General features: G+C 39.2%; 2 long non-coding RNA genes across 2 annotated transcripts; both read left to right on the top strand.

The window, feature by feature from the left end:
• The first annotated feature begins 18,088 nt into the window (after positions 1 to 18,088).
• Positions 18,089 to 18,569, top strand: LOC134289837 (uncharacterized). The gene is made up of 2 exons (XR_009998699.1): positions 18,089 to 18,402; positions 18,474 to 18,569. It is a non-coding gene; the product is annotated as an uncharacterized LOC134289837 (long non-coding RNA).
• A 4,989-nt stretch (positions 18,570 to 23,558) lies between these two features.
• On the top strand, positions 23,559 to 23,930 carry LOC115263956 (uncharacterized). The gene is made up of 2 exons (XR_003895916.2): positions 23,559 to 23,740; positions 23,816 to 23,930. It is a non-coding gene; the product is annotated as an uncharacterized LOC115263956 (long non-coding RNA).
• The last annotated feature ends 3,100 nt before the right edge of the window (positions 23,931 to 27,030 follow it).

Below are 27,030 nucleotides of genomic sequence, written 5' to 3' on the forward strand. Positions count from 1 at the left end.
CGATATCGATATTGTCGAATCCGATATATCGCCGATACCGATATGAGATAAATTGTGTTTCGCCGATACCGATAAACGGTCAGGATGCACAGCCCTAATGGTGGATATGAAAAATTATCAAGATAGAGCCGGTGCATACTTAGTTTTGGTACCCTGACCAAGGCGGCCCTGACTGAATGCCAGGTTCCCACGAGGGCCATTCCGACACCCGCGACAGGACCAGCTCGGGTTAGTCGATTCCACATGTCCACTACCAAACAAGCTACCAAACACTCACAATTAGCTGGACATTTATGCCGAATACATACACCAATATTCTATCTAGTACAGTAACCATATTGAAAGCGTATGCCGTGTACTGAGTACCCGACGCGGTCGCTTGTGTATCTCTTTTTGGCGCAACTGATGGAGGGTTAAAAACGGATCCCAATAAATATTCTAGAGTAGTTTTACGAATAAATTGCAAAAATACTTACGCTCACAAAGCCATGTTATTGGTAAAAATTCAAAATTTCACATCAGCTGTCTGATTGATGTGCGCAGGAGGCACTGATTGTTGTGCGATGACAGGTGACCGACCGTTTTCATCGAGTCGTCATAATGTATCGAGCACTCGTTGTGTCAGACTATTTACTCGACATCTATCGACAAACTCGTTTTGTATAATTCGACAACTGTCGAGTCACGTGGAATTACGGTCGACTCGAGTTATAAAATAGCCCCCTTAACTGCAAGTTCGGTAAGTGCAACAATTTTGCAGTTATCGCACCGCCAAATGTCAGAATGGTGCGCCATGTTAGCCCAAATGAACAGTTGGATGAAGTTTACGTTCATTTTACGTCAGTTGACGGTTTGTTGACGCTGTCAGGCGTTGCAGTTATCGGTTTTTCGTTCGCTAAGTGAAACGTAAACATGTTGCAGTTATCGAACGTCTAGTGTAGTCCAGCGTCGTGAATCATACATTTTGCCATTTCCTTCAGAGACTGATTCTTCCTTCCAGCAATCCCATTCTGCTGCGGTGTGTGGGGCGTCGTGAACTGCTGACGAATTCCTTCCTTCTTTATTCTTGAAATCCCCACCATTGTCCGAACGGATTATCTTCGGTGGTCTTCCGAAAATCGTTTTCATTTCCGAGACGAACTCCTTCAATGGTAATTCCGCTTCTGACTTCTCGCGTAGAAAATAGACAGTGCAATAACGGGAGCAATCGTCTATAACCGTCAAAAAGTAACGGCAGCCGCTTGGCGTAGCCGTATTCATTGGTCCACAAACGTCCACATGCTCCAGGTCCAGCGTTTATCCACAGGATGTCGTTGATTGCTTCGGAAATAGAACTCTTGTTGCCTTCGTTTCCAAACTGCACTCGCAAACCGCACGCAATCCGCAATCCGTGATTTGAATTCCCGTGGCTAGCTTCTTCTTAATGATGTCTTGTACTGCGTCGGGGTCCCGATGTCCCAGTTTCCGATGCGATTGATGTAGACAGTCCTCACGATGGCCTTCCTCTACAGTTTTCATTGCTTCGTTTACTCGTTTGCTGTAATTAGTTCATACAAACCTCGCACTCGCACCAGTATGGCGGTGGCCGCAATCCGCTGTTCCCTCATGATCGTGCATCCTGCAGTGTCGTACGAAACGTTTGCACCTCTTGCAATCAGCTTCCTCACCGAGATCAAGTTTGCTTCCAAATCCGGTACATACAGCGTGTCCGAGAGAGTGATGTTGTTCTTGTTATCGTCCGGATCATAGCAAATCACGCAACAGGTACCTCTGCCTTTCGCCGCTGTAGTTTTTCCGTCTGTCCTTTCCTGCCTTGAGAACCGTTTCCTCGCTGCAACTTCCTTGCTTTGTCGCTTCGTCAATTAACTTTGTCTTGACCAAATCCAAGGTAAGTTCTTCATCGGTACGTCCCTCAAGAGCAGTCGTTAAGGTGTTGAATGACTTCGGGAGACTGCTCAGGACTAATGCCACTTGCAACTTCTTGTCCAGCTCGAGTCCGGCCAGCGACAGACGTTCAAACGCTTCTTCCATTTCCGTTACGTGCCGCTCCATGTTTTCTCCTCCGGAGTACCGCTTCAAGATCAAATTTCACAGGTACGATACTTTTGACGTTAGGGTAGGTTTTTCAAAATGGTTCTTCAAATTCTCCCAGGCTTCCTTAGCCGTGGTCGTTTGCTTAATGAGTCCGTGTTGGGTACTCTCCATCAGCAACCCGATCGTCACACGCGCCCGTTGATCGCCCTGGTTCCATACTGCAATATCCGCTTTCGTGGTAGGTCTCGCTCCGCAAACGAACTTTCATAAATCCTCCCGGATGAGCAGTAGTTCCACACTGAACTTCCAGTAATTGTAGTTCGTCCCATTGAGTTTTTGAACTCCCAGTTTCTCCATCTTGCGCTCAAGTTGGAAAATTTTTCTTCACTGTTGACTCGTTGCTAGGGCACCACCTGCTGGCCCATAACCTCTTGGAGCAGAAATGAATGGTGACTAGACGAGTCGGAGGTTTCAACAAAACTATATTTAACTCTAAAAATATTTGCATGGCATACTTAAATACTAGTGATCGTACTTGCTTCAAGGGTTGCTTCTCGAACATTTAGCACGCCGAAATTATTTGATTACAGTTGACTCTCTACATCTCGATATTGAAGGGACCATCGAGATAGGGAGGAGATCGGATTCAAGAAAAAAATTGTAATGCACACTAGATTAAAAAATCATCCGTAACTAGGAAAAACCGTCAACAAACAGATGTCACTTCGTCTCCTCAGAATGTTTGGCACCTAAGAAACGAGATCTAGCAACCTGTAAAAACGGGCATATCGACATATGGAGAGAAAATCTGGAACAAAATCAGACGAGATCGCATCGAGATAGAGAGATATCGAGATAAGGAGATATCGACATGTAGAAAGGTAAAATGTATGCAGATTGAAGGGACCGACCAAACCATCGAGATAGGGAGAGATATCGAGATGTAGAACATCGACATGTGGAGAGTCAACTGTATATTATGCGCAAACGCAAAACCTAACATGAGGAAATATTTCTTAAAATAATGTTATAGACTAATTCACCCCAATTGTAGAGGCGCTTAGTGAGATAAGGAGAAAATCGTTTGTTTACATAAAAAGATCAATTTTTTGTCGTCAAATTTTACACATTTTTTGCTGTAGGAGTTGCTATTTTCCATTCGCAATGGCTTCCATTATCATCATTCTTGATGTCCACGCCGACAGATACCGGATTGGCCAGCTAACAAAAAATCCGGAAGATCGCCCGCCGGAGGCATAGCAAGAGCTCCTCAAATTAATCTCATAAATTGTTCGTAAGTACTTACCGGACCGAAGCGAATCTGAAAGAGAATCAAATTTTCTTTCCAAAAAGTGCTCGTTTGTTTCTCTACGATGCGGAATTCGATAAGTGAAAAAAGTGAAAAAGTGCACTTTGCCTATGCTGCGCCATGGCAAATTTTGGTGGAGTCACTCTTTTCATAGGGTTCTCATTCCTGCCAGCTGCCACCAGATGTGGAGGGATCGTTAGCTTTCGTTGGATTTGCCCATAGAAACTGCTGACTTTTTTAGGAGGGAGAGAAGGATAAAATTAAACAAATTAAATTTCTGTACCACCCTATGCAATAGAAAAAAATTGCTTTACTATTTCCATATTCACCGTCATAACTAAATTTATCCGCGTCGCCATAAAGTGTAATATCCCGCAGAAACTCCGCCCACAATCTCATCGTTATTCATTGCCATTCGATAAAACACATTCAAATCATCCATCTCCCCTTTACCTATCCACACACAATTAAGAAGCTCGCATCAAATCTGCGCATGTGCGCCAACCCCCAAATTACCACCATCAACGAGCATCAGCAGCAGCCAAAATGTGCGAGATTTCAACGCCTCCTAGATATGAACGACATGTGCACGAAAGTGCGGCGCGGCAGTCAACTGAATAACAAGGTGAAAAAACTCACTCATATGGCACGAGTGTTGACCTGATCAATTAGGAAAGAGGGTTCAAATTTGCCATCAGTGTGCTAAACATCACTTAATCCGCGATCGATCATTGAAAGCTGTTAATTGGTTCGTTTGATTTGTGACGTATTTGTTCGAACATAATTTTGCGCAGGAAATTTCTATCGAATTTGCAATGGAATCGAGATCAAAGTAGACACATCAGCTTAGCTTCATTTCACTGATCGACTAATCACATCAAGCATGCCGTACGCGTAGCGATAGTAACCGTAGGGTTTTTGGAGACCATTGTTCCCGAACTGCGGGGAACAGCAGAACAAAACGGACGGAAGTCGTCTCTTTGATCTAACCTTAACGTTTGATTTGGCGTGCGCTTGCTCGATGTCATGTCCAATCAGAAATGGAATCAGCTGCGATTTTGCGAGCTACATTCGCCAGATTAGCAAAAATGTACGGTTTTGTAATGCAAATCCAATTTTATCTACAGGGGTAATTGGAATAAGATGCATTTTTGAGGCACATTTAGACCTTTTTGTGATTTTTTTTAAATAGGCCGATGGTGCGCTTGCTTGTTTAAATTGTGGATAAAATAAAAAAAAACAAACTTCGAATTTCGACTGTTGGTGATTATGTTGGAAGGGGAATGGCGTTCAGTCTTTGGAGGAATAACTCAAAAACGGATTCTTAAGCATTCAAAATCCGTTTTTGAGTTATTCCTCCAAAGACTGAACGCCATTCCCCTTCCAACATAAAAAAAAAACAAAGTTTTTCCACAAAGAATCTTTTAAAAATTATTTTGATATTCGATATTTGATGATACGGAACAAAATACAACAAAGTTTTGCGAACAAAAACTTATCCTGCTAGGTAGTTTCTCAGATTCTTCATATACAATGTTTTGATGCGTTGTGATGTACTTTACCCTAGGTTCCCCTGCAATGACAGTTAGTTGAATCTATCTTTTGAATGAACTGCAAAATTAATCCGGACAATATCCGCTCGAATTGTGTATGATCGATAGCAGAGTTTAGCAGTTCTAGCATCGCCATGCAAAGCTTATAAAAATATTCGACAGATTCTGCCTATACTGTGATCTATCGAAATCGATTCGTAATCGCGTGACATTGTTATGCCGAGCCGGCGAAAACGCAAGAAGGGTACGGTATTAATCGGAAAGGTAAATGCCAATATTCGAATCTCTGTTTGTCGGTAGATACGAATGTAATGCACGCTGACGGAGTGTCAAAAGCACTGGCTGCGACACATTGATTGGGTTCGTCGTTTCCGAGATGTTTGCAAGAGCACTCACGGTCGTCGTTTGAATGGGGAGTGATAATTTGACCACGATCTCTCTTTTTCTTTGTACTCTGTGACAATCATCATAGGAACCCGTGTAATATTGTCGATAAAAAGGAAGTGACGTCCTCTGAGGCGCTGGGGCTTTTGGAACATGGCCTACGTGATAGCTTGTGTAGTTGTTTGAGATGATCTCATATCACGTTGAAGAGTCACGTTGATTGGGTTTCTCCCAACAACCTGTGGAATGTTTTGACCGTTATCGTTAGCTGATAATATCCAGTTTGTTTTGAGATAAAATCGTTCAGTCAATTACCAATACGTGCAATGTCATAGAGCTAGTATAGAGTATAGAATAAGATGGAACTAAACCTCACCCTCAGTTAAATATGTTATTTCTTCAAGGAGCTGTGGCAAATGAGTGCTTCAACTCAATTCCTCTCGTTCATATTTTTAACGAAAAGTTCAAATACTCTGGAATTCTAACATCAACTTGTTCTGATATTCAAATAAAGAAAACCTTTATCGACTTTTACCGAAAAAGTATTGAACTGTTCGGCTTGTCCACAGCTCTACCAAATTTCTTCTGAATATAAATTGTTCAGCTCATTTCACGTAAATTACCCTCATCCATGGATCGTGTTGTGTCAACAAAGTGTCAAACAATTGACTACACTAATTACCTGTAATGATACCCATTTGTTTACACAACACCTTGGTTGCCCCAATCGGCGCCTACTGTGTACAAGCTACGATAACAGTCATATGTCGTCAGTTTTGTAGTGACTCACCGATGGTTTGTTCGCTTTGACCGGCCGGCGACCGGACGAACGACATTGAGCTCTTCATTTCACTTTGAACGCCTTGAATGAGCATGTTGAGTGGCAGTTTTGACAATTACAACTCGATGACGCCTATCGTGCTCATCTTGATCGTAGATGGGCATGGTGGCAAACCTGCAAAAATTACTGAAGAAAAGCACATTTGGTAATAGCACTGGTTCTATCTTTCACCTTCTATCGTAAATATGCTTTCTTCAGTAGCGAACTTTGTAGGGTTGCTGTCCGGCATTCTTGCAACAAGCCCTATCCACCGTGTTCTTCCGGCTTTGTCCATTTCTTGGATGCTGGGTTCGCCGTAGCGTGCCGCAAGCTCGTAGTTCCTCCTTCACAGCCACACATCGTTCTCTGCGAAGATCGTCCTTTACGTGCATGTTCACGTGTGTCACTCGAAAAATCCGAGTGCTTGTGCACAGTTGAGCTTAGAGTCCTTTACTGGCACTTGGACAGGAACTCGCATTTGAATTCGCAGCCCACCCAGGATAGGAGTTACTGGGCAGAGGCTATGCCTATGACTTAGCCTATGTCGTGACTCACTGACTGATCATTCCTAAAGGTCCCATTAGACATGACAAATATTTGGCCAAACAAGCCCAACAAATGACCAACACAACGTGAATCATAACAACCTTGGATGAATGTCGGGCTTCAATGGCAAATATTTGCCATTATGACAAACAGTCTAATGGCACCTTAATAATACACTCCCTAACTCCTAACTGCTCATTTCTTACGCCTCACTGCTTCATACTCCTTGTTCTTCATATTTAATTTACAATTTATAATTTTTTACTGCTTACTTATAACTTCTTACTCCTTACTCTTCACTGCTTATATGTAAATCATCAATTGCTCCTCACTGTTTTACACTCCTGACTTCACATTTATGACTGCTTACTTTTTACCCCTTACTGCCCACTTTCTCATTCCTCACTCTCCACTGCTCAATATGCAGTAGGGTGAATCGCCAGATGTTGCACACCTCATAAAAAACATGGAGTGTGCAACAATTGGCGAGTATTTAAGATATTGGCGATTGTCCCTATTCATTCCTCACTGTTTCACACTCCTCACTTCTCACTCTTCGCTATTTACTGCTCACTACTCACTCCAAGTTTACTCCACATTGCTTGTAGGAATGAGAAGTCTTGACTGCTTGGTGGTTGAAACAAGAATGATTATTTTATTGTCTGTCATCATTAGTACTACTTCTACATGGCTACCTAGATTGTTCCAGCATACTAAGATCCTACATTCTCTCCCTTTCTTCAATAATAAAAACATATGTCTAATTTGTTATTAGACTAAGTATAACAACTGCCAGAATATTTTTTGATATTCGTTTGAAAGGATTAGTTCGGCGTTCTGATGATTATTCCGGCGATTCACTTATTTGTTTGCGGTGCGTAGTATAATAATATTCTTGATGTTTTCTTGTCCATCTTATGCATCTGAAATGATATTGATTGAAGGTTTTGAAAAGAAAATGAAATTACTGAGAGACACATCGCATTATAACATTTTGACAAATGTTATTTTCATAATCAAAAGTATTTTTTTCTCGCATATTTTTTTTATAACTTTCTGTAAACAATTGTATTTGCTCTATATTTTCTTTTCCTTTACCTGAGTTTTTGTTTTACTAACACAATTTGACCTATATTTACATTGCTTCGTTTGTTTTCTTTTTTCTATTGAATAATTGAATGATTGTTAATAGCCACAGATATGGTAAATTGTAAAAATGCAAATGCAAGCCATGTGCTGTTAGTAATATATGTAGCTTTTACACGAAGCTTATTATCGAAACCGAAGGATATACACACTGGTTATTCTGTTGATTGCAAAATTCACGTCAATAAAACAAAATATCTCGGCGGTCTACTGAACAAGTGAAAATATAAAATACTAGTTTTATGGATATTAATGAACCTTATTAAATGGGATGCCTAACTTCGTAGATAAATTCTTTGGTATTTACTACCTATCATAATACATTTCCATTGCAGTATACCACTTGTTTAATTTTACAGTTAAATTTGTACACGTCGACTGAATTGGTTCATAATAATAAAAAGACTTCTTCAGTTGTAAAGCGTGCTTCTCATTGTTTCAAACGCAGGGCAAACATTCATTGAAAACAAAAATTCAATGATTCCTATAAAAATTCAGTTATATATAGTTTTTCCTTATGTTTTTTTCTTCCGTATTTTTACTTTGTTTTCGCATACACGTTTTAATTATTTTATTCATTACAAGTGAACAACTGGATTGATCCACATATAAGCTCAAGATATAAAAAATAAATCTACAAAATATCTGTCCTGTCAGTTGAGAGATGCTTATAGCACCATTTTATTTATTTTTACGTGAGAATGATCAATATTGAAACAGTAATGTCATCCAATGACTCGATATTGGTTCACGCAATTAGTTTGACATATTGCTGTAGCTGTTTAATCATAAATATATTTCTTTTCAGACAGCTTTTAATATTATTGTTTAAGTTAGTTTTTCAGTGATATAAATGCAAAACTAACTGTATATTACTGATATGATGTATGAAACGATGATGAATCCAAGAAGATACCCTTCAAAATCATCCTCGAGATGGTATCAAAGATATAAAGCGAGTAATAACTTTCATACTGAAAGATTGGTGCACTAGATAACATCAGTGACTAAATTCACATACAACATCTGATGCAATTGTTTTTGCATTGTTTGTCCTTTTAATAATAATAAGGGCTAGAATTTCCAAGACTCTTATAATCTTTCTATAAATGGTAAGTAGAGGACCGAAACAATACACATCCATATACAATACTCTAAGCACTACGAGTTTTAAAACTACTCATTAGATTGTACATTCATTCGTTAGATTTGTTGTCGTTATTATTATCAAATATGTGAAGTGACGTTAAACTTTCACACCACGAACACCTGTTGAACTTGTCGTAAACACATACTTAGTGTTTCAGAGTTTAATAATTGAGAACTACATTTTCCAATGGGGTATGTAGCATATCAACGACGTTCTACATTAGAAGCCTGAATAAATGAAGTATTTTTCTCAGCAGTAGATTTAGGATGCAAACTACTATGCTCAAAATGTCATCAAACAGAAATTATACGAAAAAATTCAGTACTTCGGTTAGATTAGAATTTCTAAAGGCTCAATTTATTATAATTAAATCCAAGGACTTATTTCTTGTGGCTTTGAAATTAAAGCTTTCACAAACACATTTCATTTTGTTAGAAAAAAATAATGAATCACTTTTACAATGGTTATGGAATCAATATGGAAATAATTACCATCATGACGAAACATGAAAATAGCCTAACACTTTCACGTTAAGATTGCTTTCCAATGGCCATTGCCAAAGGAGGGTTAAAACAGCTAAGTGTTAGTTTTCGGCATGAGTTCGTTATTACAATCATCAAAGACATGGATTGGGGATATTCGTCTCCATCTTCGTTTGATAACCTAAGTACCGCTCTTACCTTAGCATTTTCAGAAGTGTAGTTTATGACGTTCAGGTTTTTCAATCACACGACTTGTCATCATGACTTGCCGAAATCGCAGTAGCTCTTGTATTCTTGTTGAGTGACATTTGGTGTAAATTCTCCCGTTGCACTCAATGACTCAATTACACATTGCCTCATGGCAGCTCCATTTACCTTGAACAGGGCAAGCATTTTCAAGCATATATGCTAGTACAAGGCCCTAGGGATCTCGAACATGAAAATTATATTCGAATCTTCACTGACCACTGCTCATTTCGCTCAACCGTTAGGTTAGTTTCCCGTGGTATCTTGCAAACATTTTCCGCAAATGTCTGTTTTAGCTCAACCTTGTGTTATGCATTCATGCACCCTTGCCGGGATCCATAACTATGGTATCTTGCTTTAAACAGAACTATTATCTTGGAATGTTCAATCTCCGCTCAACCTTCCATTATGGACTACATCCTGCATATTTGCCAGAATCCATAACTCTCGGTGTCTTGCTCAGATTTCCTCAAATTTCCTCTCTCTTTGCTCAACCAGTTGTAATGGTCAATTGCCAATTAGCGTCAGTGTTGGTGTCTTGCATGGAGTAGAAACATTATCTTGGATTTTCAAGCTTCCGCTCAACCTTCCATTATGGACACCAATAGAGGTTCCATAACTCTCGGTGTCTTGCCAGAAGCTTCCTACTCTCTGCTCAACCTTTCCATTATGAAAATCACCCTGCAAAATTGCCAGTTTCCATAACTCTAGGTTTCTTGCCAGGAGTACTTATACCATCGGTCCAGAAAGGTGTTATTGAAATAAGAGTATCTTGACTAGACCTCTTCAATTTCAATATTTATATGCCAACCTCTTCTGTGGACATGGTTTCATTTCCTTTGAGACATTCAATGAATTGGTTTCGGACCTGTATTCCGGGTTCTAGTGTTACGGAACGTCGCATTGCATGGATTTAGAATTGATCATAGCTCCGGGTTCTGCGACGCATACTTCATCCCCAAGAGCCAAATCTCTAAACATCCATCACAATGACATTCAAACTAGGATTCATCCCTAAGAATACTAGGTATCCTTCCCCTTGTGAACATACTTACGATCCGTAAAACTATTCATTATACTTATCAATAATTTCGATTTCAGCGTCGATTTTCTAATTCTCCGTCGTCGCCAAATGTAGGAATGAGAAGTCTTGACTGCTTGGTGGTTGAAACAAGAATGATTATTTTATTGTCTGTCATCATTAGTACTACTTCTACATGGCTACCTAGATTGTTCCAGCATACTAAGATCCTACATTGCTCACTTCTAGTTCTTCCCTGCGCTACACTCTTCACTTGTTACTCTTCATAGCTTTCTCCAACTTCTTACTTGTTACTGCTCACTTACATTGTCGTACCCGAATAAAAAATACAGTAGAAAAACCGAACGTTGTATTGTAACAGTACTATTTAGAACCATATTGTTACAAAAAATAAAAAATATAAAAACAATAAGATGTAATGTAGACACCATACAGTGAATTGTAAATAAGAATTTTACAATATATTATACAGCTTGTTAAGTATTGTAACAATACAAAAAAATATTTTTCTCCATACAGTAGACGTTCGATAACTGCAACATGTTTACGTTTCACTTAGCGAACAAAATTCGATAACTGCAACGTCAGATAGTCGTCAACAACCCATCAATTGACGTTAAATGAACGTAAAATTCATTCGACTGTTCATTTGGGCTAACATGGCGCACCGTTTTGACGGAAAGCGGTGCGATAACTGCAAATTTGTTGCACTTACCGGACTTGCAGTTAAAAAGCATTGCAGTTAAACCGCTTGCACCGACCGAACGTCTACTGTATATATATTTTTGCAAAACCATACATTTTATTGTAAATGAATTGTTCAAAATACTGAAACGTCGGTTTTAATCTACTGTACATTGTATGGTACATGTATAGTTTCAAGCAACAAAATGTACCGTAAATATATTGTTTTTATTTGTGATTTCACTACTGTCTATACATTTAATCAAATGGTTTTGGAATGGTTCTCTTTTGTTATGTTTTATTGTTTTACATTACATAAACTATATAATGTTATATTATCTCGTCATGTTCCTTCTGTTAATGGCATTTTAGGCTTTCTATCCAAACTAACCTAAACTCGTCTAAGTCTGAGTAGTCTCTGATTGCACTAACAGTTGAAGCTTAGGCTCCCATGTCCCACCAGCCAGTTAACTGCATTTTGAAAACTAAGCATTATTTGTGGCAACACTTTGAGCGGCATAATGGAACTATGCCGAGCGCGCTAAGTGTTATTAGACCACTAAAGTAGTTGCATGAAGTGGGTGACGAGGTGCATAAGTATCACATTACAGCGTGCTTAACCGTTATTGCAATACTGAAACTTCAGTTAGTCTAAAGTTTGAAATACATAACAACTCATGAGAAAACTGTCAAGTTCGATTCAACGAACGCGAACGCGCAGACGAACTCATATCAGAAGTCGTTTCAGTGTCCAGTCCAGTCCATATGTTAAAGATGGCTCTACGTCAAAGATAAATCGCATTTAATTCGGTTGTGGTAGAAGGCGAGTTCACATGAGACAACTTCCCTAAATGCAAATACAAAAAGAATAGTGTTGAACTCATCCACTGATTTACGGTAATCTGACCTGCGTCTTTCCGGTTTGACCTACATTTGTATTCCTCTCATCGCACTCTACATACCTAGCCCGCCATATTTCTTGGAACTGCAGACCTTAGAACACCTGGTTTACCACTTATTTAAACATTTTATTGACTTTAAATAGATGTTTCAACTTATTCGCTTTTCTCTCTTTCTTTTCCTTTGCAACAAAAAAGTCACGAACATCAACAAAACAAAGCACGGAAAAAATCATAAACTGAATAAATAATTAAAAATGCACGGAAAAAGATTGTTTCGGAATAGTGAATGGTTCAAACGTAAGAAAAACAGTATAATATATTGTTACATAAAGATCGGATGTAAATGTATAGTAGCTCCCAATGTGCACAGCTTTTAGCGAACCATTTCATTACAATACACTATATTGTAACTGGTAGACTGTATGGTACAGGAATGGTTTTCACCAAATACCCTATGGTTAGTTTTTATCCGGGTAGATACCCGATCATTTTTAAGGTTGTTCGCAGCACGGCCGTTGCCACGTATTACTCAGAGGTAGAGATTGAAGTTGCTGGACAGAGGCTAATGGATCTCAATGGGATCCGAATTACGTGAAATTTCCAGCCTTTACCGTAGCATGGCCAGTATCTTATAGAATTTTAGTTTTGAAGGTCGATTGTTTTATAGTTTTCCAAACTTCTCTAGTCTTCGAGTCTTTTATTCCTCTGATTATCTGGTGCTCTATTTCTCTTGTTTACTAGTCTTCAAGTTGTCTAGATTTTTAACCTTCTTTCTTAACGCTCGTTTCTTCCTTTCACTTTTCATATTTCTGTATGGCCCATACCCCAAATTATAAAGATTATGCATGGAGTTAAGTATCGGATTTTTGAACCAACATCCGTTTATAACCATAGTAGCTCCAAAAGGAAACCACATTTGATTTCATTCACATCAGATTTCAATCTAGTGTGCCGAAAAAGATGACCAACCCAGTTGTCATGGTGACCAACCCATACTTTGCCTAGCTGTTCGCTAAACAAGTGTCGTCACTAAACCTTCCAAGCTGAGCAAATATTTGAATTTCAAATACCTCGTGTTCATTTTATGTTTCAGTAATGAGGTGCTGACGCCGTTGATTTGCTACCAATATTTACTGTCCGTTGAATCCGGTAGCGTATCGTTATTTTTATATACACACATTTAGGGAAAAGACTGTAGCTGGTAGAGTGATCCACATGCTTAATGAATACTAGATCAGTGCCCTTCCGTGGGAACTAAGCGGTCATTGACTGGACTGTTGTCATAGCAACGCAAAAAGCTGGCGACGATTGCCCTACTGGAAAGTACCGCCATGTCAATGTAAGTGGCACCTTCTGTAAACTGACAGTAAATTATCTGTAAATCTCAACCGTCTCTGTTTAGAACCGAGCATCGCAAATGCGATTGCATCTTCACTTTCTGCACTTGCGTGACTGTAGTCGTGCATTGCTACTTCGCAAAAAGCAATGAAAACGATTGTAGTGCAGCTTTCTACGTTACGCGTTCGGCCATCTGACGGAGAGTGTCAGCCGAGGCGAGGCGCCAGTGTCGCCTGTAATTGCCACTGATCTGCGATCGTAGAGGAGCAAGTCTGTCATAAATTAAGTTGTTTCAGATGCATTCCTTCTGGTTTTTATTCGCTTGTTCAACTCTTCGGTTGGGAGGCAGGTCAAGAAACTCAACCTGATGCCTGTGTGATGGAAACTCGTCATAAATATCTACATAGGTGAAATTTACTACAGAAAATTTTAATAAGAGTCGGGATTAATGAACCTGATGTGAATTGCTTTTCACATACGGTGAAGAAGTAAGCACTTCAATGTTATAGCACAGAGAATAGACATCCAAGTCCAGTTCCGAAACTGTGTAAGGAATTTAACGGCCATTTCAAATCGGCAACACAAGTGGCAATAGCATGGCGCTGCAATCGGTTAATTTCCCATACTAATTTAATTCACCACTTGAAATGTTTCAATTCACCACTGACTGTGGCAATATGGCGTTTGGTGGCGTTAGTGTTGTCATCGTGTATTGGTTTGCAACCTTACTCAAGTAAAGATTCAAATCTTTACACAACTTTGCGAATGAAATTTGTTCTAGCCTGGATGTCTGTTCTCTGTGGTTATAGGTATTTATAATAATACAGAACGCCCTAAACTCAATTTAAACCTCTGGATCATTCTAGAAACCCCATGGAATACCCCTTAAATCCCTAGAACACCCATCTAATGCCTCTCAAACCTCCTGGAACGTCCCTGAAATTTCCCGGAACATCCCAGAAGCAGCGTTCAATGCTGAAGTTTCCTGGCACTTGAAACCCCTGGAAGACCCCTGGAAGGGCCCTAAAACGCTTGAAACGCTCCTGAAACCCCTTAAAACTCTGAAACGCCCTGGAATTCTATAAAACGCTACTGAAATTCTTTTAAAACCCCTGGAACGCCTCTGAAATCCCTTGTAACACCCCCGAAGCCCGGTGGAATGCCCCTGAAACCATTACTTATTACTTCTAGAACGCCCATTAAACTTCTTAAAGCGCCCTGGAAATCCGGCCCTTGAAACTGTGATACAGTTGTAGTGTTTACCCAAATGTAAAATTTTGTTTTTTTCATCTGTATTAACGAGATTTTTAGCCCTAGGCTAGTTCATCTCGGGACCCACGCTTTACTTCCCTTCCGAAGGAAGAACTCACATTTTGCGAGTTTGTCGGGAGTGGGATTCGATCCCAGGTCCTCGGCGTGATAGTCAAGTGTTCTAACCATCACACCAGGTCCGCTCCACGGTTTTGTTGAATTTTTGTTGAAAACCTTGGAGTCTCAGCTACAAACGAAATTTGTCTACATAGTCGTAGCCAGAAAAAATAATAAGCAGGAACTGCGAGAAACAGGAAAGAGGGAAATTTGTGCATAAATTAGATTTGAGCTTTATTGCGGAGATTTCACCTGTTAAGACTCCTGCGCGAAAATTAGTTGCGTGGATTTTTCTTGCGTGGGCCCACAGATATAAGAACAGACCATGTCCTGGTGAACATTTCACGTTGCATTGTTAAGTAGGGTAAAAACACTAGACTTCGCCCCCTAAAATTCTGCTCTAATCTTCGCCACTTCATACATAAAAAATGAAATTTGTATGGAGGGGGCGAAGACTAGAGAAGTGGCGAAGTCTAGTGCTTTTACCCTACACATTTGGCGATAGTTTTGCATTATAAACAAACATTTATAATGCACCTACGCTGAAAATGAGCCTAATCATTTTTGTGCGTCGGAATCTACACAGCAAATAATTTTGTAATATCCAGGCGCGTAATTTCTGGCGACGTATCAAATTTCTAATGTAATTTACCTCTGTTGCATCGTTTTCCAACAATTTTCACACTCACCATGTACACCGTAGTTAGCACAGGAAAGTGTCAACAAACCCATTTCAGCAGATTCCTAGAAGCAGTATCATATTTATCCTCCACCTTATAACTCGATGAAATAGCTGAGAGGTAAGAGATATGCCTCACAGTCAACGGATCAGTGTACGAATCCATGTCAATATTTTATTTATATATGATTCATCTATCGATCCGGTTCTAGCGATTGCTAGACCCACTTTCAAGCTGCGGCGGCTAATTTGCTGCGTGGGAAGGATGTAATCTTTACATCATTTTTACGACGCGACTGATGTGCAGCGAAAATGATGTGATATCACAAGATTTTTTTTGCTGTGTATAAATCTCCGCAACGGGCAATAATGAGGAAATCTAATTCGCGAAAACAGGTCTTGCTCCTGGATATTCAAGGTGGGGATAAGAGGGTTTCCAGAAAGTTCCCAGAGAGGCCAAAAAACAAGGGGTTCCAAGGCCTTCAGCCGCAGGGGGATGTTTCAGGGCATTACAGGAGCCTTTTAAGGGCGTTCTGTAAGATTTTGTTGGCATTTTAATGGGATTACGAAGAATTCAGGGGCACTTCAATAGTATAAAGGGGGTTTCAAAGGCGTTTCAAGGAACTTTTCAGGGGTTCTCAGGTGGATTTAAAGGGCGTTATAAGAGAGTTTCAGGGGGTTTCCTAGAGGTTTGGTAGCCTTAAAGGGGCGTTTCATGGGGTTTCTGGAGCCTATTAAAGGTATCCAAAGGGGTTTCAGAAGAATTTCAAATTCACTATGATTATTTCAAGGGCGTTTCAATGGGATTGCAATGGTTTTAGGGGCGTTTTGAAGCATTTTAGGTCAGGGTCATATCAGGGGGTTTCATGAACACTTTTAAATCAAAGGGCATTTCAGGGGCGCGTTTCAAAAAAAATGTGATGGGGTCTTTGAAAATTCTCTAAAACTTCCTGAAATGTCTCCAAAATCCACCTAAAACCGACCACTCCATGTAACGCACCTGAGACCCTCCGAAACCCATGAAAACACTTCCGTAACACCTCTGAGATATGAAAAAGAAAGGTTTTCCACTGCAAGAGTTTCTTTTGAAGTTTTTGAGCTCAATTCAAATTATTTCTTTCGGGTGTCAAGGTTATTCGAAGCCTTTTTAAACAAAGGGTCTTTCACTCCAAAAATTATGAAAATTGATGAATATTTCGAAAAGTTATCACAAAATGTTGGTTTTTGATAAAAAAATGCAATATACGATGGTCCTTCCAACACATGGATTGGAATTGTAATGAAATCAATTTTAGTCTTTTATTTTGGGGCGTAACTAGGCATATTTTGAAGATGCTAAAGAATGTATAACTTTTTGCAAAAAAGATTTGGAAACCGTATTTTACACATAGTGGGGCAAAAGTTCGAGTCATATGGCAACTTTAGGTAAAAACCTGAAATTATGCAAAATGTACATCTCAATCTCAATGTATATAAAAAACGATAAAATTAGTGAGAAAATTCGATCAAAGTTAAAAAAAAATGTTTTTTTACTTGTTTATTTGGTAGGCTCAGAAAAAAAAAGTTGTTTTATCTTAATTTGGCGAAAAACTACTAATTTTTAGTGTAGTAAATTTTACCTTGATTTGGGTAAAATCTAGACCAAAGTTTAAAGTGTATTGCAGTTCGAACATCAAAAACTAAAAGGTTTCAGGTATTCCCATTACCAAAGTGTCTAAAAAGTGTGCTACGGTTAGCAAAATTCCACAAACACTAGATTCGAACGTTTGCCCCAGTGGTGGGGCAAGAGTTCGAATAAGACGCCTACATTCAAAAAGTGTTGTAACTAAAAATTGAAAAGACATTTGGCGTAACTTTGTTCAGCAAAACTTTAGCTCATGGGTGATAAATTCACCACACGGTATTCATTTTTTTATCTGCTTCGATTATTTTGAAAAAAAAAAAAATTTCAACTAAGGTCGAACTTTTGCCCTACCTTACTCTGTACTAGAAAACTAGAAGATCAGAAGACTGTGTAACTATGTTGAAGACTTTATACTACAAGACTAAATGCTCAGAATGGTTAGTTTAAACCAATGAGGAAACAATAGAAAACATGAATACAAAAAAGTAGAAAACAAATATAGAACTAGAACTAGTCATCTAGTGCAATGAAAAATACGAAAGAAACATAAAATAAAATATAAAATACAAGTCATATAGAAGATAGAATATACATATTCTAGAAACGGCATTGTTTCTGAAAAGTTAGAACTATGATAAAATACTAGGAGCATGAGTTACCATGGTTAATGTGCTGTTTCCAAATTAGCCGTTTTGTTTATTCAACAACGTAGGAAATAGCGTACGGGCGCTGATAAATGGAAGTGAGTCTAAATAGGTCAGGAAGAAAAATAACACAAAATTGTTCGGGTTTACCCATTGCAATCATTTGAGAAAACTCCCTGTATTAAGCATATGCTCACAGCAAAATCGATTTTAGTCTTCAGTTGGTCTTGTTACAAGTCTGTCGTAAAAAAAGTATCAAACTCAGAAATGAATTCCAAACTATTCGCACTTTTCACCGTCACATTGTTGGCTTTGGTCCATTTCACGACTGCGACCGAGCCGGAAAAACCAGAAGAAAGGGGCATGATGGATGCAATCATCGCGATGGCGAAGGGAGCCTGGATGAAAATGTTTAGCAAGGCGGAAAATGAGAGCGCTCCTAAGGGGGAGGGTAGGTGTATTGTTTCGAGTTCTTCAGTGGTTGAACATTTGGAATTATGATATTTTTTTTTGACTTTGCAGCTCCAATACCGCCTATGTGTGTCACCGATCCATGCCCTACTCGATAGTGAATTGTGATAATCTTTAATAATAAAAATAATCGGCTTGTAGTGTTAATTTTTTTTAATGATTCTTAGATAAGCCAGGTACACTCAAACCTCCATTTAGGTAGGATCCATTTAGGTAAAATCTATTTAGGTCCCTCCATTTAGGTAACGTTACCTAAATAGAATTTGGTTGTGTTCAGAACAGTTACTCGCGAGTACTTAAGATTGATGACGTCATACCCGACATTAACCTATCATTCACTTGTTTTTATTTTGGCCACCAAACCCAACATAGACCCAACAGTTGTTCGATGTTGGTCCAACAGTGGCCCAACATACGATAAAAATTGACCCGACTTTGACCCGACATTCAACAATTTTTCAGTCTGGCGGAATTTTGCAGGTTTTTTTGTGTTCCGTGCCCAGCTAGTCATTAGCATGACAATTTTCACCTGAGACCCTCCAAAACCCCCGCAAACGCCCCTGAAACCCCTCCCTTCCGGAAAACTCCTTGGAAAGTTCTCTGAAACTCCTCATGACCATCTTAAATCTCCTATTCGAGTCGCTCTCCCTAGTTAAACTTCGTTGCAACCTTGTACTCCATTTAGGTAATAAACTGAATCCATTTAGGTAATGAATCCATTTAGGTAAAAAATCTATTTAGGCAGTCCCGAGTCATTACCTAAATGGAGGTTTTAGTGTAGACGAATTATTCTGCCATCCCCGTCCATCGTGATATTACTGCAAAGGCTTCCACCTTCCAGCATCAGAAATGCTTCAGCATATACTTTGTTTTAGCCGCATTCACCATCAGTCCGAATTTTGCTGCATCGCGTTCAGGCGGGTTTACAATTCTGCCACCGTTCTAAATATTCTAGCAATAATATCCATGTCAAAAAGATCAACTGGTTCCATTTCTGGGAGTTTATTTTGTAATTCCTAAGAATTATTTAAACAATTTCTTAGTAAATTCTACAGTATTACTTTTGAAAATTTTAAACGCCTTTGGCAATTCCTTTGCAAATTTAGGAATTTTATCGACAGTCTTATTTTAAAATATCTGAAGCAACTACAGTAGACGTTCGGTCAGTGCAAACGGTTTAACTGCAATGCTTTTTAACTGCAAGTCCGCTAAGTGCAATAAATTTGCAGTTATCGCACCGCCAAACGTCAAAATGGTGCGCCATGTTAGCCCAAATGAACAGTCGGATCACGTTCACGGTTATTTTTTGTCGTTTGACAACTTGTTGACATTTGTCAGTCGTTGCAGTTACCGAATTTCGTTCGCTAAGTGAAACGTAAACATGTTGCAGTTATCGAACGTCTACTGTATCTATAAGGAAATTTTGAAAGAAACATCCCAAATATTTCTTTCAAAATATTGCCGGCAATTTTTTTTAGAATTCCTAGGGCAATTCTTTGGAAATACAGTAGACGTTCGGTCGGTGCAAACGGTTTAACTGCAATGCTTTTTAACTGAAAGTCCGGTAAGTGCAAGAAATTTGCAGTTATCGCACCGCTATCCGTCAAAACGGTGCGCCAAGTTAGCCCAAATGAGCAATCGAATGAATTTTTCGTTCATTTAACGACAATTGATGGGATGTTGACTGCTATCTGACGTTGCAGTTACCGAATTTTGTTCGCTAACTGAAACGTAAACATGTTGCAGTTATCGAACGTCTACTGTAGTTTTAAAAATTTCTTCAGTAACTCCTTTAAGGTGCCCTTCGGCAATTCCTTTAGGAATTACTTTGGTCTTGTCTTTGAAAGGCCATTTGATAATAACTTTCAAACTCGAGTAAATCTTTTGGTTATCGCTTTGAAATTACTTCAGCCTATTTGGAAAGTCTTAAGATTTTTCCTTTAATTCATGCGAAAATTTATATTGAAAGTTACTCGACATTGGAATCTTTTTCGGGAACTCTTTTTGAAAAATCCTTTAATAATTCTTATAAGTTGTTAGACAGTTTCGGTAAGCATTGCCTTGGAAATTGATTTGGCAATTCTTTTTATAGATTCCTTCGAAAATTATTAAAGAAATCGAAATACCTTTGTAAATTTCTTCTGAAATTCGATTAAAAACAATGCCAATTGAGAATTTCTGAGTTTCGAAAGTAATTGTCTTATAAATGTTCAGAGGAATGGCCGAAGAAATTCCCAAGGAATATGTCGAAAGAATTGTGGAAGGAATGCCTGTCATAATTGCTAAGTAGATGGCGAATAGATTTTCTAGTAAAATTGCTAAAGAAATTGCCAATAAAATGTTCGAAAAAAAAAGAATCATCGAAAAAATATTAAAAATATTCCGTAGGAATTTCTGATAATTAGGATAATTAGGATATTGAAGAAATTTCAAAAGAAATTGCCGAATGAATAAATTATATAAAAAATTCAAAGGAATGACAGCAAAAATAAAAAAAAAAAACGCCGAAGAAATTCTCAAAGGCATTACAGAAGGATTTCTTAATACAGGAATTTCCACATGAATTCACAATGGAATTACCAAAAAAAATCAAGAAAATTGCATTTCAAATTTACAAAGAAATTGTTGAACAAATTCCAATTAAACATCTGCAGAAATTACCATTTCTTTGCCGAAGGAATATCCGTAGTCGAATTGCTAATGGAGTTCCGAAGGAATTGTCGAAAAAGTTTCTAAATATCTTTTCGAAAATATCACAAAGAAATGTGTTTCTCAGCCAAGTGTTCCATCACATTTATTAACTGAGATCCTCCACTGCCAATGACCATTTTGCATGTGTATATCGTATGGCAGCCACAAATATACTGTATGCCCAAGGAAGTCAAAAATATTCCCTTTACGAAAAGTTCCGGGACCGACCGAGAACCCCACCTGTCACCCTCAGCATGGTCATGCTGAATACTCTTTCAGCTGTTGCTATTTGGGCCCATACACTCCCGTGCAAAAGTTTGGGGTCACCCCCTCAAAAACATGGAAATGTTTTTCGGTCACATCTCAGTCATCTTTCATTTAATCCACTCGTTCTTAGGCTCTATCGGAAGATAAAGAGTTAGATTTGATTCGTAGGTACTTTTCACAAATTTCATATGAAATTTTTAGTATAAAAAGTTAACCTAAACTTACATGTTTTTCCTAAATCTGTACGAAAAATTATTCTCCGTGTAATTCAAAATTGGGTCGACCAAATTTTAAAATTAAAGTTGCATTAGAACCCTATTTCTATCCTCTTTGAGAGCCATTCATTAGATTTAGCAAAAAAACGCATAACATAATTTAAATGATCGAGTTAGGTTTACAAGTCACCGTGCAAAAGTTTGGGGTCACCTTCCAAATGAAGTCTGAGTCGGATTTTTATTCAAATCGTCATTTTTTTGTGCAACTCCAATTCTTTCTTTGATATTTGAATGGCGAGACACAGAAATGGTTATGAAATGTTCATAAACTAAGTTCTAGACAAAGTTAAGGTAGAAAATAGTATATAAAATCCATACTAAATCAGTTAAGTTCGTTATATAAAGTGCGAAAAAGGATGGAAGTGAGATTAAAATGACTAATTCGTGAATTCTACCCTATATAACTGTAAGTGTTATAACCACAAACATACCATTACCCTGAAATCCAAAAGTTTCAGGAATGTTACATATTTTATTTTAAAAGGCATTTTTATCAAAAATATCCCTTTGCTTTGCACCAAAACCCAAAATCTCGAATGTACATTCGGAGAAATGACATTCGTTGTTATGGATTTTGGGGTAATGGTATATTTGTGGTTTAATACTTACAGTTATATAGGGTAGAATTCACGAATTAGTCATTTTTATCTCACTTCTATCCTCTTTCGCACTTTATATAACGAACTTAGCTGATTTAGTATGGATTTTATACCCTATTTTCTACCTTAACTTAGTCTAGAACTTAGTTTATGAACATTTCATAACCATTACTGTGTCCTTGCCATTCAAATATTAAAGAAGGAACTGGAGTTGCACCAAAAACAATAACGATTTGAATAAAAATCCGACTCAGACTTCATTTGGAAGGTGACCCCAAACTTTTGCACGGTGACTCGTAAACCTAACTCGATCATTTAAATTATGTTATTGTCGGGCCGCCACCAAACCGGACTTCGCACAATCAAGTCGCGACGCGACCCAACTCGCGACGTTTTTTAATCATGTTAAAAGTAGTGCGCATCCTTCCCGTTGTTGTCAGCAACACAGCGCACTAGATGCGAAACAGATGCGACACTTGTGGTCCAAGGAAATGGCAATTTTTGATTGAATGTCTGTCCTGATTCCAACCGGATAGACAATATGATTTTTTCCGCTAAAATCTAATGAATGGCTCTCAAAGAGGATAGAAATAGGGTTCTAATGCAACTTTAATTTTAAAATTTGGTCGACCCAATTTTGAATTACACGGAAAACAATTTTTCGTACAGATTTAGGAAAAACATGTAAGTTTAGGTTAACTTTTTATACTAAAAATTTCATATGAAATTTGTGAAAAGTACCTACGAATCAAATCTAACTCTTTATCTTTCGATAGAGTCTAAGAACGAGTGGATTAAATGAAAGATGACTGAGATATGACCGAAAAACATTTCCATGTTTTTGAGGGGGTGACCCCAAACTTTTGCACGGGAGTGTATACAGTAGACGTTCGGTCGCTGCAAACGGTTTAACTGTAATGCTTTTTAACTGCAAGTCCGGTAAGTGCAACAAATTTGCAGTTATCGTACCCCTATCCATCAAAACGGAGCGCCAAGTTAGCCCAAATGAGCAGTCGAATGAATTTTGCGTTCATTTAAGGTCAATTGATGGGTTGTTGACGTCTATCTGACGTTGCAGTTATTGAATTTTGTTCGCTAAATGAAACGTAAACATGTTGCAGTTATCGAACGTCTACTGTACAAACAATTGAAGGTTATTATTGGTAGCATGCAGAAGCCGATAATAGAAAAATAATCAAATTAGGGAAACACATAAACATAATTTTCCACTTGCATTACTTGTTATCATTCTCGAGTCCCCTTAAAAGGCCCCACTATCGGAGCAAAAGGCATCAGTTGAATTTTGGTTTTGCTGTTATCGTACCTAAACATATCGACGTGAAAATGAACTTCAAGCTTTTCATCCTCCTCGTTGCAGCATTGCTGGCTATGGCCCATTACACCCATGCGGTTGATGCGGATGCTGAGAACGTGGAGAAACAGGAATTCAAGAGGCAATACCAGAATAATCAGAACAAGCGAGAGGGTAAGTAGATTTTGATTTGGCTTCGGTATACAATCACGATAATGGAAACGCTGACTTCATATTCAAACTTTGCAGCCATGATTCCACCAATGTGTGTCACCGATCCATGCCCATGATCAACGACTGGTAATTAATCAAATTCTTCTTTACCTGAACTTACGAAAAATTTGAATAAAATGTTAAGACCTGATGATGATTGTTTCTTCTGAAATGATGACAAACCTATTCACTTTCTCGGAAATTAAGGTTAATATAGACGACTAATCTGGTTGTTTTTCCATACATTTCATAAACTCACAAAAGCAGCCCTCGCCTTCTTGATCCGTGCACCTATGTCGATCTTGGTGCCGCCATTGACCGCCATTTGGATATCAAGATATTGGAAGGTTTCAACATTCTCTACTGCTTGCCCAGCTACCGTAAAGCTGGAAGTGTTGACCGTGTTTATATCCTAAGATTTGGTCTTGTTGAAGTTGATGGTAAGACCTGCCGCTGAGGAGCGATTGGCAAGATCATTGAGCTTGCTCTTCATACTAGATCGCCCTTGGGCTAGGAGAGCAACGTCATCAGCCAGTTCGAAGTCATTTAGGTGCTCCATGGTAATGGGTTGCCACAGCAACCCACGATTTGGTTCACGATCAATCGCTCCTACTAGGATCTAGTCGGTTACGATGAGGAACAGTAGCGGTGATAGGATACCTCCTTCCCTCACTCCAGCAACGACCCGGATGGGATCGGACAAACCACTGTTGTGCAGTACTCTGTACGAAAATGCACTGTACTGTGCTTCAATGAGGCCGATGATTTTCTCAGAGACACCCTTGCGCCAGAGGGCTTCTCACACGTTTCCATGATTGAGACGGTCAAAAGCTTTTTCGTAATCAATGAACACCAGGTAGAGAGACTCTTGAAATTCACTGATTTGCTCCAGAATGATTCAGAGCGTGACAATATGGTCCACACATGATCGTCCGGCACGGAATCCTGCTTGCTGTCGTCGGAGAGTTGCGTTAATCTTCTCCTGCATCCGGTTAAGGATCACTTTGCAGAGGACTTTGAGAACGATACACAGTAACATGATGCCCTGCCAATTATCGCATACAGTCAGGTCACCCTTTTTGGGTACCTTTACTAACACGCCTTACATCCAGTCAGCCGGAAATGTCGCAGTTTCCCATATGTTGCAGAACAATTGATGCAGCAGTTGTGTGGATACTACGGGGTCAACTTTGAGCATCTCTGCTGATATGCGATCGACCTCTGGGGCCCTGTTCGATTTCATGCTACGGATGGCTGTTTCTATCTCTTGCACTGATGGAGCTCCGGGTGTTGACACGAGTAATACGTCGAACCCTTGGCGGATCATACTGAGGTGTTGATGGCGTGGCCGACACTTAAAAAAGGTTTCCAAAGTGCTCAAACCAGCGTTTCATCTGGTCAGCCGGGTCGGTCAGCAACTGTCCAGACGTGTTTTTCACGGGCATCGTAGCACTCATCTTAGCGTTTCATGAGCGTTTCAGCCGTCTGAGCAACTGAATCGAAGTTGCTTATTCTTAACAAAATTATCTTTCAAATAAGACATGGGTCACTTGAATCTGTAAAATGAATCCATCATTCTATAAGAGTTTGATTTGCGGGTCATAATGATCACAATGCATTGTTCCTAACTTTTTAGTTGCCGGGTCCGTTACAGCTATTGGCTCAGAATAGGGTCAGTGGCAGCCACTCTCGGGAGGAAGAGTAGCTGACGAAAGATTAGTGCCGGGGCTGGGATCTAACCCTTGACCATCCACTTATGAAGTGATCGCCACGGGCCCCGACCAAAAGAGCTGATATTGATGAAGTTTTGACTAATCAGAAGTACTCTGATTTGTGTGTAGCCAACTTTGATATGATATACATCCCAAATTCTTCATGGTCGAAGGATCGCAATGCGACAGACCGGTTCATCGATTACTTAGTGATACGTGATACTCCAATTCATTTTTCCCTTCAACAAAACTAAACTTCCTTAAAAGTCAAGTTTGTAATGGAATGGTCATGGGATTAGAATAAATTTAAAACACAATTTTCCGCTTGCATTCCTTGTTTCTGCATTCTAAGAGAGAAGTCCCTTTAAAATACCCCGTAGTTTGCGCAATCGGTAGAAATTTGCCGTTGGTTTTCCTTTACACTGGAGCCAGATAACCTTGGACCGGGGAAATGAATTTCAGGATTTTTGTATTATTCGTTGCTTTGCTGGCTGTGATCCATATTACCGATGCGGCCGAAGTTGACGAGGAGAACGTTGAATACCTGATGGAGAAAATGATCGACAAACGACAAGACGAAATTGCTGAAAAGAGAGACGGTAAGTAAATTGATAGATTTCGTGCGTTCAGCCATGGTAGTGGAATATTTTATTGCCAAACTATTTCAGCGCCAATGCCACCGATAGATCCAAAAGTGTTGGAATCCCTTGCCGGTAAATGATTTTGATTGATTGATGAATTAGCAGGTGATTTGAATAAACATGATTTGCGGACATAAATATATCTGGAAATCGTTTTGGCATTCCGAACCCAATCGAAACTTCTCCATGACAAAGACCGCCAGCTACGAGTTGTGCGCTTAGCTAGTAGTGCAGTCTCGGCACTGTTTCCTTCTGACTTCAGCTAGATTTAGGAAGTGCGTCCCGAGTGCCTGTTCACCAAGTAGGTGCGGCTCAAACAGCGCACAGTGGGGGAAAATAGGTATAAAACGCGAATAAATTCAATATCACTGCTCGGAGTGGATGGATTCGAATGAATTTTCGACACAAACTGTGAAATCTCTACAGTTTCTGATAAGGAGGGTGTCATTCGCCGCACGATGCTAGAAATCAGTGTATTCAGCTCGTTTTACCTATAGATAGTAGAGTAAACATAGATCCGCTAAGATGAATCCGTTGTATCCAAACGAACTGTCAAAATCTGTATCCAAACGAGCATGACGTAACGATTTGTACAACATCAATGGAGCGCATGACGTCATATTCAATCGTCGCACTTTTGAAAATTACTACTTACACGCTTGAAACATTTTAGTCAGCGGTCTCCGCGGATCTATGTTTACTCTACTATCTATAGTTTTACCCCACTCTCTTTATCACACACTTTTTTACTTCATCCGACTGTTAATTTGGGCTAACATGGCGCACCATTCTGACATTTGGCGGTGTGATGACTGCAAATTTGTTGCACTTACCGTACTTGCAGTTAAACCGTTTGCACCGACTGAACGTCTACTGTAGTCTCTAATTGCATTAACAG

The sequence above is a fragment of the Aedes albopictus genome, chromosome 3 (assembly GCF_035046485.1).
Source record: "Aedes albopictus strain Foshan chromosome 3, AalbF5, whole genome shotgun sequence".
NCBI lineage: Eukaryota > Metazoa > Arthropoda > Insecta > Diptera > Culicidae > Aedes > Aedes albopictus.